The sequence below is a fragment of the Sardina pilchardus genome, chromosome 20 (genome assembly GCF_963854185.1).
Source record: "Sardina pilchardus chromosome 20, fSarPil1.1, whole genome shotgun sequence".
NCBI classification, from domain to species: Eukaryota; Metazoa; Chordata; class Actinopteri; order Clupeiformes; family Clupeidae; genus Sardina; species Sardina pilchardus.
The window spans coordinates 29,955,540-29,976,035 of record NC_085013.1 but is presented as its reverse complement, the minus strand read 5'-3'; the positions used below and the strand labels follow the sequence as shown (position 1 = coordinate 29,976,035).

The 20,496-nt window shown below is 47.2% G+C and overlaps 1 protein-coding gene across 1 annotated transcript in view; it reads right to left on the bottom strand.

Moving 5' to 3' along the window:
* eva1a (eva-1 homolog A (C. elegans)) overlaps window positions 1-8,787 on the bottom strand; it is a 37,313-nt gene extending 28,526 nt beyond the window's left edge. Inside the window, exon 1 of the mRNA XM_062522413.1 lies at window positions 8,776-8,787. The gene's annotated coding sequence lies outside the window, so the exon portion shown is untranslated. The remainder of the gene's footprint in view (window positions 1-8,775) is intronic.
* Between the last annotated feature and the right edge of the window lie 11,709 nt (window positions 8,788-20,496).

The following is a 20,496-nucleotide window of genomic DNA, read 5'->3' as shown; positions in this document are numbered from 1 at the left end:
GGTGGAGAAGAGTGTAAGGAGGGAGGGAGAGAGGGAGGGATAGAGAGGCAGGGTAGAGAAGAGTGTAAGGAGAGAGGGATAGAGAGGCAGGAGTAGAGAAGAGTGTAAGGAGAGGGATAGAGGGATAGAGAGGCAGGAGTAGAGAAGAGTGTAAGGAGAGGGATAGAGGGATAGAGAGGCAGGAGTAGAGAAGAGTGTAAGGAGAGAGCGATACAGAGGCAGGAGTAGAGAAGAGTGTAAGGAGAGAGGGATAGAGAGGCAGGGGAGAAGAGGTGGAGAAGAGTGTAAGGAGCGAGGGAGAGAGAGGCAGGAGTAGAGAAGAGTGTAAGGAGAGAGGGATACAGAGGCAGGAGTAGAGAAGAGTGTAAGGAGAGAGGGATAGAGAGGCAGGAGTAGAGAAGAGTGTAAGGAGAGAGGGATAGAGAGGCAGGAGTAGAGAAGAGGGTAAGGAGTGAGCGAGTGGCGTGGCACACAGCAGATTGCCGTGGCGACGGCGGCCCCGGTTACGGCCTCGACTCCGACTCCGACTCACTCATGGAGATGATTTGATTAGCAGGACGGTGCACAAACAAAGCCTTACGTAACGCCTCCTTACGCAGCTATCCCATAATGAGCAGGCTGTTGAGCAGGGGCACAGAATACAGCATGCGGCCGCACTCCCACTCACACTCAAGAGGTGCAGATCACAGGGCGCCCAATGAAGATGCTCACTGGGTTAATATCACTCCCACTAAAGAGGTGCAGATCACACTGAAGATGCTGAATGGGTTAATATCACTCCCACTCAAGAGGTGCAGATCACAGAGCGCCCGCTGGAGATGCTCACTGGATTAATATGGCCGCACTCACACTCAAGAGGTGCAGATCACACTGAAGATGCTCACTGGGTTAATATGGCCGCACTCACACTCAAGAGGTGCAGATCACACTGAAGATGCTCACTGGGTTAATATGGCCGCACTCACACTCAAGAGGTGCAGATCACAGGGCACCGACTGGAGATGCTGAATGGGTTAATATGGCCGCACTCACACTCAAGAGGTGCAGATCACACTGAAGATGCTCACTGGGTTAATATGGCCGCACTCACACTCAAGAGGTGCAGATCACAGGGCACCGACTGGAGATGCTGAATGGGTTAATATGGCCGCACTCACACTCAAGAGGTGCAGATCACACTGAAGATGCTCACTGGGTTAATATGGCCGCACTCACACTCAAGAGGTGCAGATCACAGGGCACCGACTGGAGATGCTGAATGGGTTAATATGGCCGCACTCACACTCAAGAGGTGCAGATCACACTGAAGATGCTCACTGGGTTAATATGGCCGCACTCACACTCAAGAGGTGCAGATCACAGGGCACCGACTGGAGATGCTGAATGGGTTAATATGGCCGCACTCACACTCAAGAGGTGCAGATCACACTGAAGATGCTCACTGGGTTAATGTGGCCGCACTCACACTCAAGAGGTGCAGATCACACTGAAGATGCTCACTGGGTTAATATGGCCGCACTCACACTCAAGAGGTGCAGATCACAGGGTGCTCACTGAAGATGCTCACTGGGTTAATATGGCCGCACTCACACTCAAGAGGTGCAGATCACACTGAAGATGCTCACTGGGTTAATATGGCCGCACTCACACTCAAGAGGTGCAGATCACAGGGCGTCCACTCACTGAAGATGCTCACTGGGTTAATCACACTGAAGATGCTCACTGGGTTAATATCTCTCCAGATGAGTCCTGCTGGGGCCATGCAGGGCTGTGTGGTCAGCCCCAGAGCTAATCCTGGACCTTTGATGGTCTCTAATGCCTATTGACCAGACTGCAGGCAGACTTGGACTGATGTGGACATCCTATCAACTATTTCTGCTCTTACTGTCTCATGAATGAGCCTCATAGGCACTACAACATATTCAATAAAAGAACTGATTATATCACTACAGACACAGATGTGAAAATGCATGACTGTTAGTATATGTGTTTGCCTGTCTGGGTATGTCTATATACTGCTTGTTTACTGTGTGTGTGTGTGTGTGAGTGTTTATGTCATTCATTCCATCCGTGTGTGTGAGAGTGTTTATGTCGTTCCATCCGTGTGTGTGTGTGTGTGTGTGTCTGTGTGTGTGTGTTTATGTCATTCCATCCTGTGTGTGTGTGTGTGTGTGTGTGGGAGAGTAGCTATCTGGATGTGCTGAGGAGGCAGAATCCCACAGCACGAGCTCAGTCAGCTGTTGTGTGTCTGTGCTCTCCCTGCTGTGGGTCTGGCCACTGTCAACAAAGCAGCCCCCGACACACACACACACACACACACACACACACACACACACACACACACACACACACAGCACCTGAGGGGACTAGAGCAACTTTCACTCCTCACTTTCTCAAGTCTGAACCCCTCTGCCTCCGCTCACCTCCCCGTGCCCAGTGCCCAGTGCCCAGTGCCCAGTGCCCCCTGTATTACTGCACTATGCAGTACAATGGACTCACATTCCACACACACTGATTGGGAATCAATCAATACAGCACGAGGGAGAGTGGCGTTGGTAACCAATAAGATATCACCATGTCTGTGATTCAATTACAAGGCTGGGGTGGTTCGCACACTGAAAAAGTGAGCTAGACAAAGTCTTTGCAATTAGGAGATGTCTGTCATCTGTCATCAAGAGCTTAACAATACTTTTCTACCCTGTGATTCCATTAATGCAATTCAGTGATAACTACTGGTGTTATTACAAGGCAATGACGATACTACAGTGCTGTATATGAAGCACTATTGAGTTTTGCTTTCAAAGCTGCTTTAAATGAGATGTATTGGACTGGATGTTTCAGTCGGGCAGCCGTGGTGTACTGGTTAGCGCATCGGGCTTGTAACCGGAGGGTTGCCGGTTCGATCCCCGACCAGTCCACCACGGCTGAAGTGCCCTTGAGCAAGGCACCTAACCCCTCACTGCTCCCCGAGCGCCGCTGGTTGGGCAGGCAGCTCACTGCTCTGGGTTGTGTGATTGACCTCGTTGTGTGTTCACTGTGTGCTGTGTGTTCACTAATTCGGTTAAATTGGGTTAAATGCAGAGAACTGAATTTCCCTCACGGGATCAAAAAAGTATATATTCATTTTTTTTTTATTCAGTTTACCTTGCAAGAATGCATCCTCCAGTACCACACAAGTGCTCCATTCACTGGGGGGAAAGCTTAGAGCTCTATCACTATGTATGGAGTCTGGCACTGGAGTTCCTGACCTTAGCATAGTCAGGGCCGTGCACCTCAAACTCGTTCAGCCTCATTTGTGTCCTATGGAGATATGGCTATGATATGGTTCTGTATGGCCTATGGAAGATATGGTTATGGTTATGGTTATGGTTATGGTTATGGTTATGGTTATGGTTATGGTTATGGTTATGGTTATGTAGGCCTATGGAAGATATGGCTATGGTTATGGTCATTGAGGCCTATGGAATATATGGCTATGATATGGTTATCTAATATTTAGGCCTATGGAAGATATGGCTATGATATGGTTATTTAGGCCTATGGAAGATATATGATATGGTTATTTAGACCTACTGTATGGAAGATAAGGCTATGATATGGCTATTTAGGCCTATGGAAGATAAGGCTATGATATGGTTATTTAGGCCTATGGAAGATAGTCATGGACACGGTTGGATACTCTGTGCAAATTTTCTCTGTATTTCGCACATTTCCTGCAAACTTCTCTGTAGGAGCCCCAGCCGTGGCGCAACTGGCTGGGGCACCTGCACGGCACGCCGGCGACCCGGGTTCGATTCCCGCCCCGAGGTCCTTTCCGGATCCCACCCCGACTCTCTCACCCATTCGCTTCCTGTCTCTCTCTACTGTCCTGTCAAAAATTAAAGGCACAAAAGCCCAAAAAATATACTTTAAAAAAAAAAAGGCAACATTTGAAATGGACGTATCTATTTCCGTGCAGACTTGAAGCCACCCCTGACTGGTGCATGCTCAGATTAGCGGCTCTTGAACGGAGCAATCTGCCAACGCCTGGGACTCCTCTCACCCCAGTGGCCAGTCACATTAGCCCGGGCCGGGGGGACAGAGCTGGACTTACGCTACGCTTGGCTCTAGTCTGGGGAGATCCGTCTGATTCAGTCCACATGCCCTGGAAGGCTACAGAAAACACTGCCACCCATGAAAGAAATTACACAAGCCGTTTAACGCTCGTTTTCCCACACAGATGGCATCGGTTATACACTCTGGGAATTACATTTTTTGAGCCATTCACCGTAAGCCCTCCATAATGAAATTGGGAGGGTAGAGAAGAGTCTAGATACATGTGGGGCACTGTGATAGAGAAACAGAGAGAGAGAGAGAGAGAGTGTGCCAGAGAGAGGGAGAGAGAGAGAGAGAGAGAGACAGAGAGAGGTTTGAGGATAAGAACGGTCTAGTCTGGTATAATGTGGCCTAGGAGAGGGTGAGAGAGAGAGGGAGAGAAAGAAAGAGAGAGAGTGAGTAAAAGAGTAAGAGAGGGAGAAAGAGAGAGGTTCGAGGACAAGAACTGTCTAGTCTGGTACGAGGCTAGAATGAGGTCTGGCCTATAAGAGAGAGAGAGAGAGGGAGAGAGAGAGAGAGAGAGAGAGAGAGAGAGAGAAAGAGATAGGTTCGAGGACAATAACTATCTAGTCTGGTATAACACGGCCAGAATCCACTGTGTGAATGGGGTCTGGCCTACATCCACTGCAGATTGTTTCCAGTCACTGAATGAGTGAGCAGCATTTGGGTTCATTTTGAAACCAATGGACCAGCCTTTGACCAATTAGCATTGACAACCAGACAGCTACACTTCCTACATTAAATAATTGACAAGAACCTGATACATTTTCCAAATCGTGTCGGCAGTAAGGCAACAATGTATTAATTTTGCGCTGCTTCAGCTATTTCATGTACAATACACTGAGTACAGTGGTCTAATGGGTCAGACTGGCAACTGAACGACTGCTGGTTCGAATACATCATATACAGTATGCTCCGTCTCACTCCACCAAGCTAGTGAATGGGAATCATCTTACAAAGGCCTACAGGAGAATGTTTTAAAGGTGCTCTAAGCGAAACATAACAGATAGCTGGCTAGCTACTCCCTCCCCATCCTAGTGAATGGGAATCAGCTTACATAAAGGAGAATGTTTTAAAGGTGCTCTAGGTGAAACATAACAGATAGCTGGCTAGCTACTCCCTCCCCCTCCTTCCCGTGCAATTGAAACTCTCCTGAACGTGCATCTTGTCAGTGATTGGCTGGAACAGTTTGCTATGTTTTTATGGTCCACGCTGGACCAGGCTGTTTTTGTTGCCGTTTAGAGACCAGGTCAGGTTAACTTAAAAACTTTGTAGAGTTCAGTGAGCGGTTAAACCGGCATGTGAACACATTAGGCTGTCACCCTGTACGGGCATAACATCTTCATAGCGGCCCCCTTCCACACTCCCATTCCACCACGGACTCATTTCCACGTACAGCACATCAGTCCCCTGGGTATTTTCTTGGAAACAAACGCGACATCAACAGCCAGATGCCGTGGAGAGCGGCAGCTCTGTTGGAGGAGACGCCACTTACAGTAGCTGTCTGAGCGATCTGCACTCGAGCGTCCAAACGCTTTAATTACTCCCCCTCCTGCCGCCCGGCCGGCCATCATCTGACCGGTCCGGCCTCACAAGGAACTCTAGTCGTCTCCTCTTCCTCCGACAGCCTTGGCTCAACGCTCTGGTAAAATACTGAGGCTGTGCCTGTAGCTGTTTTTTAAATAAGTCAGAGTCAAATGTTTGCAAGGCCAGGCAGCTTCTGACAGCTCAGAAAGCACCCAACCAGTAAGTACTTCAATACCTCACAATTTCAAGTTTTATGAGGCCAAGTTATGGATATGATACACTAGTCCTATTAGGTTCAGAGTCGTGTTCATCGTGGGGGCATCAGCTGCGGTGCAGAGGGTGCAGCTTGCTGAGACGCCCAGGCCTCCCCTGCTGCTCCTGCTCGTGGGCCCCGCGAGAAGCCTCCCCTCTGGGGGTGGGAGCAGATGCACGCAGCCTGATATGCTCTCTGACGTCCTCTCCTGGAGCCCCCGCGAGGAGCCTCCCCTCTGGGGGTGGACGCAGATGCACGCAGCCTGATATGCTCTCTGACGTCCTCTCCTGGAGCCCCCGCGGGTGATTCCTCAAATCAGACGAGACCGCGTGACCAAATATCCCATCAGCCCCGGCTGACTGATGAGTGAGCGAGTGGGCGTGCTCGGTCCGGCGCCGTCCCTCTACCCACGGAGCACTTCCTCACGTCGCGCCGCGTCAGCCCAGACGAGGACGCGCTGTCTCTCCCCTGACGTCAGGCCTGGAGCCCACATGGCAACCATCCCAAAATAGGAGCTAGCTTTTCACATGGTGCTGTTGCACCCTGCCGTCTGGGTACAGCAGCGGCGGCCATTCCACAACGAGGGTTCAGAAGAGACGAGGCTGGACAGGAGTGTCCACACAGGACCACAAACACACTAATGTCCTCCACGACGTCCTCGTTAAATCATATTTATCATACGGCTCTTCACAATCACAACAAACACACTAATGTCCTCCACGACGTCCTCGTTAAATCTGAATTTATTATACGGCTCTTCACAATCACAACAAACACACTAATGTCCTCCAGGACGTCCTCGTTAAATCATATTTATTATACGGCTCTTCACAATCACCACAAACACACAAATGTCCTCCGAGACGTCCTCGTTAAATCATATTTATTATATGGCTCTTCACAATCACAACAAACACACTAATGTCCTCCGAGACGTCCACGTTAAATCTGAATTTATTATACGGCTCTTCACAATCACAACAAACACACAAATGTCCTCCACGAGGTCTAAGTTCAATCCATTGTATTGTCCTTTTTGGTGTAAGAATGGACACGGCGAGGTGGTCATGTGACTGTCAGCCGCCACACCACACCACACGAGCACATCCCAGGCATCTGATAAAGCGCTAAACAGACAGCCTGTCCGTGGCAGGGGTCAGCTGAAGACCATTCAGCATCTGATAAGCTTGACCTCTCCTCTTATCTGGCAGCATCTCTGTCAACACTCCGACGCTCGGGCAGACGGCCCAACGCCAGACGAAGGCCAGACAACTTCAGACTTCAGACGACACCGGATTTTAACGAGAAAAAGTAAATCTATCACTTTGCTGGCCCTGAGGGGGTGGGGTGGGGTGGGGGTGGGGTGGGGTTGGGGGAAGCACACGAGTCTTTGAGGCTGAGGAGGACAGGCAGCGCTCATCAAGCCCTTCCTCCCTGACACACGGAGGGAAAAAAAGCGAGCGCCCTGGATCTCCCGTTCCAAGGAAACACGCAGTCACGGGGAGCCGCCGGCTACAACATCTCAGCTGACAGAGGAGGAGCGCCTTTGATGTGGATGCCGTGTGACACTCTGATATATGTCATCCCGATAGCATGTTCCCCTCTCACATGCACAGGCAGAGGGGGCGTGCAAGGCCTATCTTTCAGTCTCACCCTAATCACCAAGCAGGATCTCAAGACACTTTTCAGATCATTCCACTGGATTTGAGCAAGTTGGTGCAGATAACTCACCACGTGCATACGAGTTGATTATCATAACCTCAGCACATTTTGTGCTATAAATATGCAATAGAGCTTAAATGAATATTTCCACAGATATTTTTCACCAATAAAAGAATCAGAACTTGTGAAGCTACTTTAGGTCTGTATGAGACTCTATGCTAGTTCATCAAGCCACACAGACGAGCGGCTCTCTCTAACACGTCACAGGGCAGACGAGCGTCTCTAACACGTCACAGGGCAGACGCAGCGGCATCGTTTCTCTGGAGCCTTCTGTGCGCAGACCACAGTTAGATCCCCGCCTCAGCCCAGCGGCCTGTAATTAGCGTGTGATTGGGGGTGCTCAGCGAGTGAAAGAGCTGTATTTGCGGTCCAGGCAATAGGCTGCTGAATAATACCCTTGGTGGAGCTGCCACAAATTCTGGCCACAAATTCTGTCCAAATTGCCGTCGCTGAGATGAGGAGCGATCACCCTGGGTCAGCGTGAAGTGAATCACTGGGTCGGGGCAGCGCAGGAACACTTTACTTCAGGACTTCTGCCATGACTAATGCATTACCAGATGTGCTCCTACTGCATTTGACTAATGCATCACCAGATGTGCTCCTACTGCATTTGCTGCCCGGCCCAAAACTCCAGGTAGCCAAGGACTTATAATATAGAATATAGAATGGTAGAATGGTAGAATGGTATTGCACATTGGTATGTGTCTGATTCTGTGCTGTATTATGTACACGTTGTGCTGTTTCTTCTCGGCATTGAGACATTTCATGGATAAGTAAGTGATCTATAGTCTGGCTATCACCATACTAAGCTCAATCTTTTAAGACTGAACATTAGTCTGGGGAGTCTGCGCTTTATTTTAACTACACAACAGGCGTGATCAATGGGCATATAGTTCAAATGACTGTACGCATTTGGATAGTCCCTTAACCAATCAGACCAACGATCCGGGTGCGCCTTTTGGATAAGCTTGTTTGTGATTGGACCCAGCAAACTTGAACAGGAAGCAGGAGAGATAGATGAGCAGGTTTCCAGCCTGAGCTGCAGGGCGAAATCCAAATCGCCGGCATATCAGGTTGGGTTTACCCAGTCTAAGTGATCTATGGAGTTGCAAGAGGAAGCTGAGAAATGACCACCCCCTAGTGGTCAGAGGCAGAAATGTCCCAAATGTGGAGCTCACCACAGGTGTAGATGATGCTGAGATAGTTGTGGTAACCAGGGGAACAGGCCTCTCCAAACTCCTGGCTGGAGACCAGGAAGGAACAAGTCCCTTTGCCATGGCAACGGGAGGACACAGCCTGGGCGGTGGACAACGACTGGCAGTCTGGAGGGACAAAAAAGACAGAATTCTAGAATCACATTCCTTCACATCATGAATAAAGACAGAATCTCAGTCAGTCACATGAACTCTCTAGCCCTCTTTCTCTCTTTCTCTCTCTCTCTCTCTCACACACACACACACACAATCTAAATTCAACAGTTGGCCGCTTTTTAATTCTTCCATTTGCTGGATGGGATTTCCTTTGCGAACGCCGAGGCTTCGCACAGACAAGAGCGCATTTGATTTAATGAAAAAGGAGGCCGGTATGAGGTTCATAATAAGGTCTCATAAGGTCCCAGAGCCGCCTGTCTTTGAGGGGTTTATGTGGCATCAGCGCTTGGCATGGACATCTCATGCCAGAGCAAATCCTGAAGGCAGAAGCGGGCGCTGGCACGCCTCTCCACCTGGCATCACACAGCGCTGCGCGGCGCTTCACCACCCACCCGCGGTGCCCCGGGGTCGCTGGGTTCACATGCGGGCGGCTCCACGGCGCGGTGCCAGTCATGGTGCCGTGGAGTCAGGATGTTCTGGCCACCGCGTGCTCCTCTTCCCACCGTTTACATCTGAATCTCATTTCAGTGGCGTGGAGGGCAACGCATCACACACACGAGCACAGGAAGTACTTTTACTGGCACACAGGAAGTACCTTTACAGGCGCACAGGAAGTACCTTTACTGGCGCACAGGAAGTACCTTTACAGGCGCACAGGAAGTACTTTTACTGGCACACAGGAAGTACCTTTACAGGCGCACAGGAAGTTCCTGTACTGGCACACAGGAAGTACCTTTACAGGTGCACAGGAAGTACCTTTACAGGCGCACAGGAAGTACCTTTTCAAACACACAGGAAGTTCCTGTACTGGCACACAGGAAGTATCTTTATAGGGACACAAGAAGTACTGGCGCAATAATCTTTACTGGCGCATAGGAAGCACCTTTAAGGCGCACAAGAGGTGAGTTTTGGTAGCTCTGTGATAGGATGGGGGGAGGTGGGGTCAATGAGGGGTGAGAGTTCAGGGGTCGAAGGTCAGTTCGGGTTCTTACCTCCGGCGTGGAGGTGGCCACGAGGGGACGGCGGCGTTTGAGTGTGGCACTCGTGTGTTGCCCGCGGCAACCCCTGGAACGCAGCGGACGAGACGGCGATCAGTGTTCCACGCCTGCAGCTCAGCCTCATCCTGTCCCCTTCACACACCACTTTAGTACGGTAGTCATCTGCACACACACACACACACACACAGAAAGCCAGAATAATAAAGAACAAGAACACACAGACACAAAATAATTAAACCATCATGATTATATAAAGAGACATAAATTACACACAGACACGAAAAGACACTCCACACACACACATGCAATAATGCACAATAACACACAGACATGAAAAGACACTCCACACACACACACACACACACACACACACACACGCAACATGCAATAATGCACAATAGCATTCAGCCCCTACACATAATTAAAACATCAACATCTAGCTGATTATGTCAACAGCTCATTAAAAAGATGTGCACCCCCAAGGTACATTAAGCCTCTGCACATGGCACACAGCAGCAGTAGCAGTAGCAGCCTAGCAGCCGAGCGCACAGGACAAGACCCCGGACGTTACCCCTGTAGAGGGACCGGGGCAGGAATGTGGGGCAGTTAGAGGTCCTCCTGAGAGGAGAGGGTAGTTAGAGGGGGCAGTTAGAGTTCCTTCTGAGAGGAGAGGGTAGTTAGAGTTCCTTCTGAGAGAAGGGGGCAGTTAGAGGGGGCAGTTAGGGGAGGTACTCCTGAGAGGAGAGGGCAGTTACAGGGGGCAGTTAGAGGTCCTTCTGAGAGGAGAGGGCAGTTAGGGGGAGCATCTGGGTCCCATTTCTAGTATTCTGCCTCTACACACCCACACATTCAGAAAGAAAAGATAAAACACAATGGCTTTGCCTTTGAGGACGCGTCACATGGCATGTGCTCTGCCCTGCTCACCCTCAATCATTTGAGAATAAGTAGAGATGTGAACATAACAATTACAGACCAAGTGTTCGGAAATGTCATTATGCACTACAGACAATAAATACACAGCAGATCATGGAGCATGGGGAGAAATACTGAGAGAGAGAGAGGGAAAGAGAGAGAGAGAGAGAGAGAGAGAGAGAGAGAGAGAGAGAGAGAGAGAGAGAGAGAGAGAGAGAAAGAGAGAGCAAATAGGAAGGCAGGGGTATATCCACAGATTGATATTAAATTAGGAGATGTAAGAGGGTATTGAAGGAGAAGAGAGGCAGGCAGGAGACTTGAGTGATCTTACTGGTACCACACAATAAGGTCTGTGAGTGTTCTTACTGGTACCACACAATAAGGTATGTGAGTGATCTGGTACCACACAATAATGTATGTGAGTGTTCTTACTAGTACACACAATAAGGTATGTGAGTGTTCTTACTGGTACACACAATAAGGTATGTGAGTGTTCTTACTAGTACACACAATAAGGTATGTGAGTGTTCTTACTGGTACCACACAATAAGGTATGTGAGTGTTCTTACTGGTTCCACACAATAATGTATGTGAGTGTTCTTACTAGTACACACAATAAGGTATGTGAGTGTTCTTACTGGTACACACAATAAGGTATGTGAGTGTTCTTACTAGTACACACAATAAGGTATGTGAGTGTTCTTACTGGTACCACACAATAAGGTCTGTGGAGTGTTCTAACTGGTACCACACAATAAGGTATGTGAGTGATCTTACTGGTACCACACAATAAGGTCTGTGAGTGTTCTTACTGGTACCACACAATAAGGTATGTGAGTGTTCTTACTGGTACCACACAATAAGGTATGTGAGTGTTCTTACTAGTACACACAATAAGGTATGTGAGTGTTCTTACTGGTACCACACAATAAGGTCTGTGGAGTGTTCTTACTAGTACACACAATAAGGTATGTGAGTGATCTTACTGGTACCACACAATAAGGTATGTGAGTGATCTTAGTACCACACAATAAGGTATGTGAGCATAGACATATCTATGTATGTGAGTGTTCTTACTGGGCCTGCATTTGTACCACACAATAAGGTGTGTGAGTGTTCTTACTGATACCACACAATAAGGTATGTGAGTGTTCTTACTGGTTCCACACAATAAGGTCTGTGAGTGTTCTTACTGGTACCACACAATAAGGTATGTGAGTGTTCTTACTGGTTCCACACAATAAGGTCTGTGAGTGTTCTTACTGGTACCACACAATAAGGTATGTGAGTGTTCTTACTGGTACCACACAATAAGGTCTGTGAGTGTTCTTACTGGTACCACACAATAAGGTACTGTATGTGAGCATAGACATATCTATGTATGTGAGTGATCTTACTGGGCCTGCACTTGTACCACACGATAAGGTATTTGCTGTGGGTGGGGCAAGGGTCCGTCCCAAAGACACGGCCGCCAACTACCAGATGACAACTCCTCCTGTCCTGGCATTCATCCAGAACCTTCTGAGAGATGGACAGAGTGGAGGGGAGGGAGGGAGGGAGGGAGGGAGGGAAGGAGGGAGAGAGAGAGAGGAGAAGGAGTGAATAAGAGGGTGAATAATGGTAAGGCAGAAGATGAAAGGAGACGAGGAAATAGGAATAATATTGTTACAACTCTTCAGCACATGATTCTCCTCACTCCTCTCCCATATTTGAATCAAAATCACAAGCTGCCATTATTTATTTAAAGACAGAATCAACATTAAAAAACAACATTGTCCATTTTTAATGACATACAGTCCCCGGCCACCCACCACCCTCTCCCACCTATTTGCCATTCAGACGACATGCAGAAAACAGCCCCAAGGAATGCAGCTATTTGCATGGCCATAGACAGCATTTAAATCTGCTCTCTCTCTCTCTCTCTCATTCTAATGAGAGAGGGGCACAGGCCAGGCAGGCACTCCCACATATCCAGACAACTCAGACATCTTTACATTTGGACATGTTGCATTTCCAAGCGCTATCTTCATGCCTTACTGTGATGCTATAACACTGTTTATTCATACTTTATTTTTTTATTTTTCTTATTCAAATAAACCCACGCAACACACTATTTGTGAAATATGTGGAGGCATGTTATATCAGTTCATGCAACACGGATTGAGAACTAGATCCAGCTGCAGATGCAGGACATTTTCATGTCTTTGTAACATCTACTGTATATCTATTAATGCAAGGAACGTCTGTCTGTGTGTCACTCTGTCTGTTCCATGCATAACTCTCGGACCACTCATCCGACTGCTCTGAAATTTGGTGGGTGTCATCCTAATGGCACGAGAGTGTGCAGTGCCAAATTGAATGTTATACGAATAAAAAATGCCACATCTCTGTACTAGTTTTGTACAACACCATGTCCTGCTACATTAACCATGATAATGTAAAATCGGTTCAAGAGTTCATATAACACATATAGTGAAAAGAGGCTTCAGTGTGTCATGTCTTTGCATATTGCACACTATTTTGTTAAGACCATGTAGAGCTACAGTACCACATTATTTCCATATGATGCATATTCCATATGATGTACAGTATACATGTATTCCATATGATGTACAGTACAGCATATCCCATATGGTCAGGGCTGGACGTTACCTGCAGGGCGTTCTGCACGGCGCAGTAGACGTCCTCTCTGACCAGTCCCGAGTGGGCGTGGGCGGGGGGGTGGTTGCTATGGACACACTGGAGGGGGATGGAGGCGCGGCGGCCGTAGAAGGCCGACTGGACGCTGATGGAGGAGCGCGGTGGGCAGCGCACGGTCAACAGCTCTCCGTCGCACGCCAGCTCAGAGTAGTTCCTCTGCGTGCTGGACAGGTAGCCTGCTGAGGTCATGAGAGGTCAGTAGAGGTCATGAGAGGTCAAGGGTCAACGCTTCATGGTGTTTAATGTGGTGGGTCAGGGGACGAGGAAGAAGGCATATCACAGTAGATCATTACAGGTCATGAGAGGTCAAGGGTCAACGCTTAATGGTGTTTAATGTGGTGGATCAGGGGACGAGGAAGAAGGCATATCACAGTAGATCAACACAGGGTTGTCACATCAGCCTGGCTGACTTTTTAAAAAGGCTAAAAAGAGACAAAAGTTAATGCTAATAAATCACACACAACTACTAGACCGTTTAAATACTTCGTATTGGGTCTAACAGTACACTGCATCAGGCTACATCTACAATAAAGTAGCTTCTTAATCACTTCAGTCATACAGATGGAACCATGTTTCCTCCACAATGACTTTAGGATTGTATAACTAAACTAACTAAACACTGGAGACCATGAAGAAAACACACACTTTTCAAAACTGCCATCAACTGAACACTGCTGTCAACTCTGTGTGATTTGTACACTGATTGTGTGCTCGTTGTTTGCCATTGTTAATGTTGTTTAACATACTTAAGTTATACTGATTTAATAGGAATCATCTACCTGCCCAAGGGACTAAAGATGGATATTAGCCACTGGCTATATTTTCAATGTTTATCAATATGTCCTGTCCCTGTCTTTAAATAAATAAATAACAAATGACCAATTACACGGTAAACACACATTGAGCCACAGGTGATGCCCTCGTGCTTTGGAGAGTAGAGGCAGGCTCTGTGTGTGTGTGTGTGTGTGTGTGTGTGTGTGTATTAATGACATGCAGTACAGTAGTCATCACTGCTGTCTTTCAGTGCAGGTCATATGATGCGCATCAGCTGCTTTGCCTCCCTCTCTTTACTGTCCAGTCTCATGGTACTGTACAGACTGTACACATCCAGCACACGTAACGTACACACCAAGAGCCACACGCCACATACACACGCAGTCTCATGGTACACATCCACCACACACGCCACATACACACACAGTCTCATGGTACACATCCAGCACACACACCACATACACACACAGTCTCATGGTACACATCCAGCACACACACCACATACACACACAGTCTCATGGTCCACATCCAGCACACGGAACACCAAGAGCCACACGCCACACACACACACACACACACACAGCCTCATGGTACACATCCAGCACATGCCACGGCAAGAGCCACACGCCACACACAGGCCACACTCACGCCAGCGTCTGGTCAGATATGTATTATTCATCATATATTATGTTCTTATTACGTTCTTTCCATTATGCATGACTGATCAGATACAGATTGTTTCCTGAAATCTTGAATTTGTTTGAGGAACTTTGCATCGGAATCTTACATGAGGAAAACAAGCCTAACACACACTCTCCCTCTCTCGTCTCATACCATTTACTGACATGACTGTAGCACTCTGCATTGGCAAAACCTTCCCCAAATCTTACTAATCTTAATTTATTATTTATTTATTATTTATTTATTAGTTCATTTCTCTCTCTCTCTCTCTGTCTCTCTCTCTCTCTCTCTCTCTCTCTCTCTCTCTCACACACACACATACACACACACACAAACATTACAATTCAATTCCAGGTCATAATTAAAAAAAACGTCAATGTTGCTAATCCACTTTTAGGAAATGTTACACTAATCCCCAGGTAATCTGGGAAACTGGGAGAATGATCAAAGGTCTATGAGGTACTTACACTGGAAATAAATGGCAGGGCTGAAACATGAGCTTATACCGTACAGTATGTTGACACTAATGCCAACAGGAAATTAACCATTTGCTGTGAGCTTACACTCAACTCTGTGTACAATTACTTTGTAATAACTACACTATAGTGATACAGAAAACAAAGCAGTTAGCATTAGTAGTTAGCATATCCTAAAAAAATGATGTTTAATTACAGTCAAAACAGTATTTAGCACATTATCAAATAATTCAGATAGTCAAATAGTTCATTTTTTGTAAGAAAACAACTATTTTGGTAATCCGTTAGTTGGTTTGTACCATTTTTCAGGACAACATTTCAAGTTTAAGTATTATATTTTCTGCTTCACTAACTTTTCAGTGACGGTAAAGTAAATATCTTTGGCATGTGGACAGAACAAGGCATTTCAGGACATAATCTCTGGCAGTGGGAAACAATGATCAACATTTTTTCACTATTTTCTCACATTTTATCGATCAAACAACAACTAATCAATTAATTGAGAGAGAAAAAAACCCTGACAGATGAATTGACTATGCAATAGACTGCTGATCCTCGTAAGAAGTGGGTCGGTATTCAGAGCAGGAACCATGAATGGCCCCACATGACCACACTGCGGTCCATCCATCAGCACTCCGTGAACGACTCTGTCATCACCGACTCTGAATCACTCTGTGATCTGTGGTCAGCGGACAACAAACACGGGGAGACCAAAGACGTACTGATGGTCAGATTTAGTCCAGCTGCAGCTGAGGCAAACCAGAGCAGAGCTTTTCAGCAGGTCAGAGTGCCAAAGCCGCAGCTGGACTCCAGAGGTGGGCGCGGGATGGACGGGTCAGCTGGCAGGATATCCCCACTCTGACCGGACACCTGTGGGGCAGCGGGCGCGTCGGCCAGTGAGTCGTGACGCCTCGTCTTCGCTTGCGTCGGAGGGTCTGTCAACGGCGCTGGCAGCGTCTGAGCTCTGGAGCAGGCCACAGTCCAGTCCTGTCCAGCCCAGCCACCCCACCGGCCAGACCCAGGCCGTCCATCACTTTAATGGCCCAGTTTACTGCCTGCATAACATCACCTCGGGGACAGCCAGACTGCCTCCTCCCCATCAGCCGGTGGGAGACCCACGGCTCTGTGTGTGTGTGTGTGTGTGTGTGTGTGTGTGTGTGTGTGTGTGTGTGTGTATGTCAGTGTGAAAGTATGTGTGTATGTGTGTGTGTATGTCAGTGTGAGAGTATGTGTGTGTGTGTGTGTGAGAGAGAGAGAGAGAGAATGAAGGAGTGAGAGCTGGAGCGATGTGTGGATCTGTTCCCACAACTCGGCCCAAAGATTTACAGCTCCAATTCACCTTCACCCAGCGCCTTCTCCACTTTAACGTCTTTTTCATTTAGCAGCTTGTTTTGTTCCGTCTCTTAATAGAATAAGAATTAAACTAATAAAAAAAAGATTATGGCGGTGGTGATGTAACAAGTGGTTTAATTCGCCTCAGGAAGGCCAGGATCAGGATGTGTCAGAACAATCCCAGAGTGCGCTGATGAGCAAGACGACGCAGATGAGTTACATCACCTCTGCCCATTCAGACCGCGCCAGCCGGCAGGGCACAGCCTGCCCACAGCCTCCCCACAGCCACACGGCTCGGAAAGTTCTGGAAACTCCGACGCCATCTTTTAATACCTCCGCAAGTTGACAAATGGAATATGTGGCCTTTGGGCTGATGGAGGGCGACTAATTGAGGTGTGTATAGTTACAGGAGGTTATGTGTGTGTGTGTGTGTGTGTGTGTGTGTGGGGGGGGAGCCGCTTGTCCCCCTCCTGTGCTGGAGGAGTTGGCCAGCTACGCCTGCTGGGTTTCACCACCACTTTCTCACGCCACAGCGACCCAACACTGGCCACTCTCCACACACACACACACAGACACACACACACACACCAGTGACTGGATGTCTCCCCGTCACAAAACTCAAACGCTGTCTCTTTTTCCCTTTGGTCTTTCTCTAACGTTTCATGGCTGCTCTTAATCCCGAGCGCTTGATGGCAGGAGCGGGTGGGGTGATAGCGTGGCAGCGCGGGCTGCTGGGCGAGGGGCAGCGGTGGCACGGTGCGGTGCGGCTCGGCGTGGTGCGCCACAGATCTAACAGTACGGCGCCGCCGCCGCCATTGTTCCGTCTCCGCAGTTTTTCAGAGTCACAAGAATGTCCGTAAGCTGTGATGTGCGGCGCACAATGCCATTCTCCAGTCCATGTGTGTGTGTTTGTGTGTGTGTGTGCCATTCTCCAGTCCAACGGAGGAGGCCAGAGAAATGCCTCACTCGCTGTTGCCTAGTGACAAAAGAGATCATACTGGCAGCCCGATCATGCATGACTCCTTAAAAAAAAAAAAAGTTTACTCACTGGAAATAACTTGCTGGCATTTCAGCACTGTCACACAGCATAAGAATGATACACTCTGATATGGACAAGCTGTAATGAGGTGCGGCTTGGCCACGGAAAACAATGCGATCACATTCCAGTGTTTTGGCACATCATAAGACGAGTTCTACAGCCGTGACCTGGGGAGTCTGCCATATATCGCACAGCAGTGCGACTCAGCCAAAGGTGGGAGGTGTACAGTGCCCCCATATCACTCACTCACACACACACACACACACACACACACACACACACACACACACACACACAGTGTTTACATTTGACAGGTTGTGCAGCCGTGTGTGTTCTCTGCTCTACCCCTGGTTTAGAGGTTCTGTTTGACTCTTGTCAGACCGAGGAGCATCATGACCAGCACAATGCTACTATATAGGAGGGATCCTCTGAGCTCACAGTTTCAGTTATGTGTCCATACAACATAGAGAGAGAGAGTATGAGAAGTGCTTTATTTGGAGCTCAAATTCGTATACTGTATCTATAGTCTAATGCCAAATCTATCAGGGTGGGATTTTTAGCCTGTAGCTTTTTTTTAGCAGTGTTTACAAGCCATCTTTCTACAGATGAACAGAACTTTCAGAATTGTGTCAAAATGTTTTGATCTGACCAAAATTCTCAATAACAGAGCCAAACAGGGTGGAATTCTAAGAGTGCCTCAACATGGATAGAATTTCAAAGACTACAACAAGAAGATAGGATTAGGAGTGGCAATTTAAGATGAACTGTACAGTTTAACTCCACTACAAATAATGCTCTTACTTCCTGAAAATGGTCTCCATGGAAATGTAGTCTTTTCTGGAAGGTGAGAATGTATTACGCACATGGTCTGTTCATGCCATCTGGGAATAATACGGGACCACCCTGTGATTACCTTGTTTTTCCCACTTTGAGTGTTTACGTGCTTTGCCATCGGCATGTTTTGAAAACCATGGATGCCACAACAAAGTTTAAGCATACGCTCACTAATCTTAAAGAAACAACTGCATTTGCTTATACAGTAGATATGGTGTAAGACACTTTTGAAAGCAGGATATTCCATTTCCAAGTGACAAAAACAGAATTGAAAGGTGCACACAGCAGGGCTTAAGCGATCAAGCATTTATGGAAATCAAATCACTCAGAATAGAACATTTGGATGTGACGATTTGCAACCTGACACCACTGAGTTGTTTGGCTTATTTTACAGAGATAGAAAAAAAAATCATCCAGCTGCCTTGATAATACGAAAGCCAGGCCATAGTTTGATGGCGAAACATTTTGGATAGAAGAAGTGTCTGCTTTTCACAAAAGACACTTGCTATCACACATAAAAGCATACAATAATAATAAACAGTCTATATCCAAACATTTGGATGGGAGACATCTTTCAAACATAGGACCATAAAACCCACATGATGAAATGAATCAACACATTCATTTTAAACTTCTCCAATAATGTGGGATAAAAGAATAAAAGACTGAACCAGAAATGAAGCAAAGTGATCCACAAGGATAAAGCACAGCACTCTTGGATTTCATCTTGAGCCTTCATGCCAGGCTCTCATTTCAGCCAGAAAACATCTTGCAAGGCTTTTGTCACTTCTAAGGGTGAAACCTTAAACCTAAGTCACCTCCTAGATAAAGGATGGAATGGTGGCAATTCTAAAGAGGGGTCAGAGGATGAACTGACCTTTGCCGCTTTGCCACTAACGTCAGATCTTCATGACAAAGTCCCAGGCCTGCCTGCTGCCACTATCAACAAGGACCACTAAAAAGGATGAAGAACTTAGCACTTACCCTGCCCCCAGCTGAAGCCTACAAACTTAGGAAATGTTACCAGAATGCAGCTATGGTCTGAAAATACTAATAAGATAATAAAACTGCAATTTCGTGATGAAGGAAAAATGTGGCTTATTTATTTGTTTAAAGAGCAGGCACAGGGGTAGGGAGCTCTGTTGGTGTCCAACACACAAGACCGAAGTTCATGTCACGGGCATGCATGTTTCGGTGGTGGTGAAATTACATTATCGGGCAAATAGGATGATTTGAACGTAAACACGCCAATCCTGCTGCGCTGAGCTCTTCACAGGCGGACTATTGAGCTGCAGCGGAATGTCGGTAGACTAATAGAAAATCTGCCAACTCTACTTTTCAGTAGCATGAACAAGTTTAGGCCTGTTGACAAACTTCAGGGAGAAAGGCATTTATTCACAATATAATCGCTCGGTCGTGATGGTTTCTTCATAATCGCAAAATAAAAGATTGATGAAAGTCAGTGCATCCACCGGACCAGAAGATATCTGCTGAGGGTCACTAGCCACCCAATCAGTGCCATCTCTACGCAATCAGTATTTTTTTTTCTTTCATAGGCCTGCTCATATTGCTCATTTTGCTCATATTGCTCCATTCATTCGAATGAGACATAAGTGACACATTCAAGATTTCTCTATTTTCTTTAAATCACTATTAATTATCAAATCATTTCAGGCAAATCCATGAATTTCAAGCCAACATTAGTGGCTGGCTATAATACCATGACGCAGGTCACTTCATCCATTCCGGAGACGTGGACTAAGGCAATAAAGAGTTCGACAAA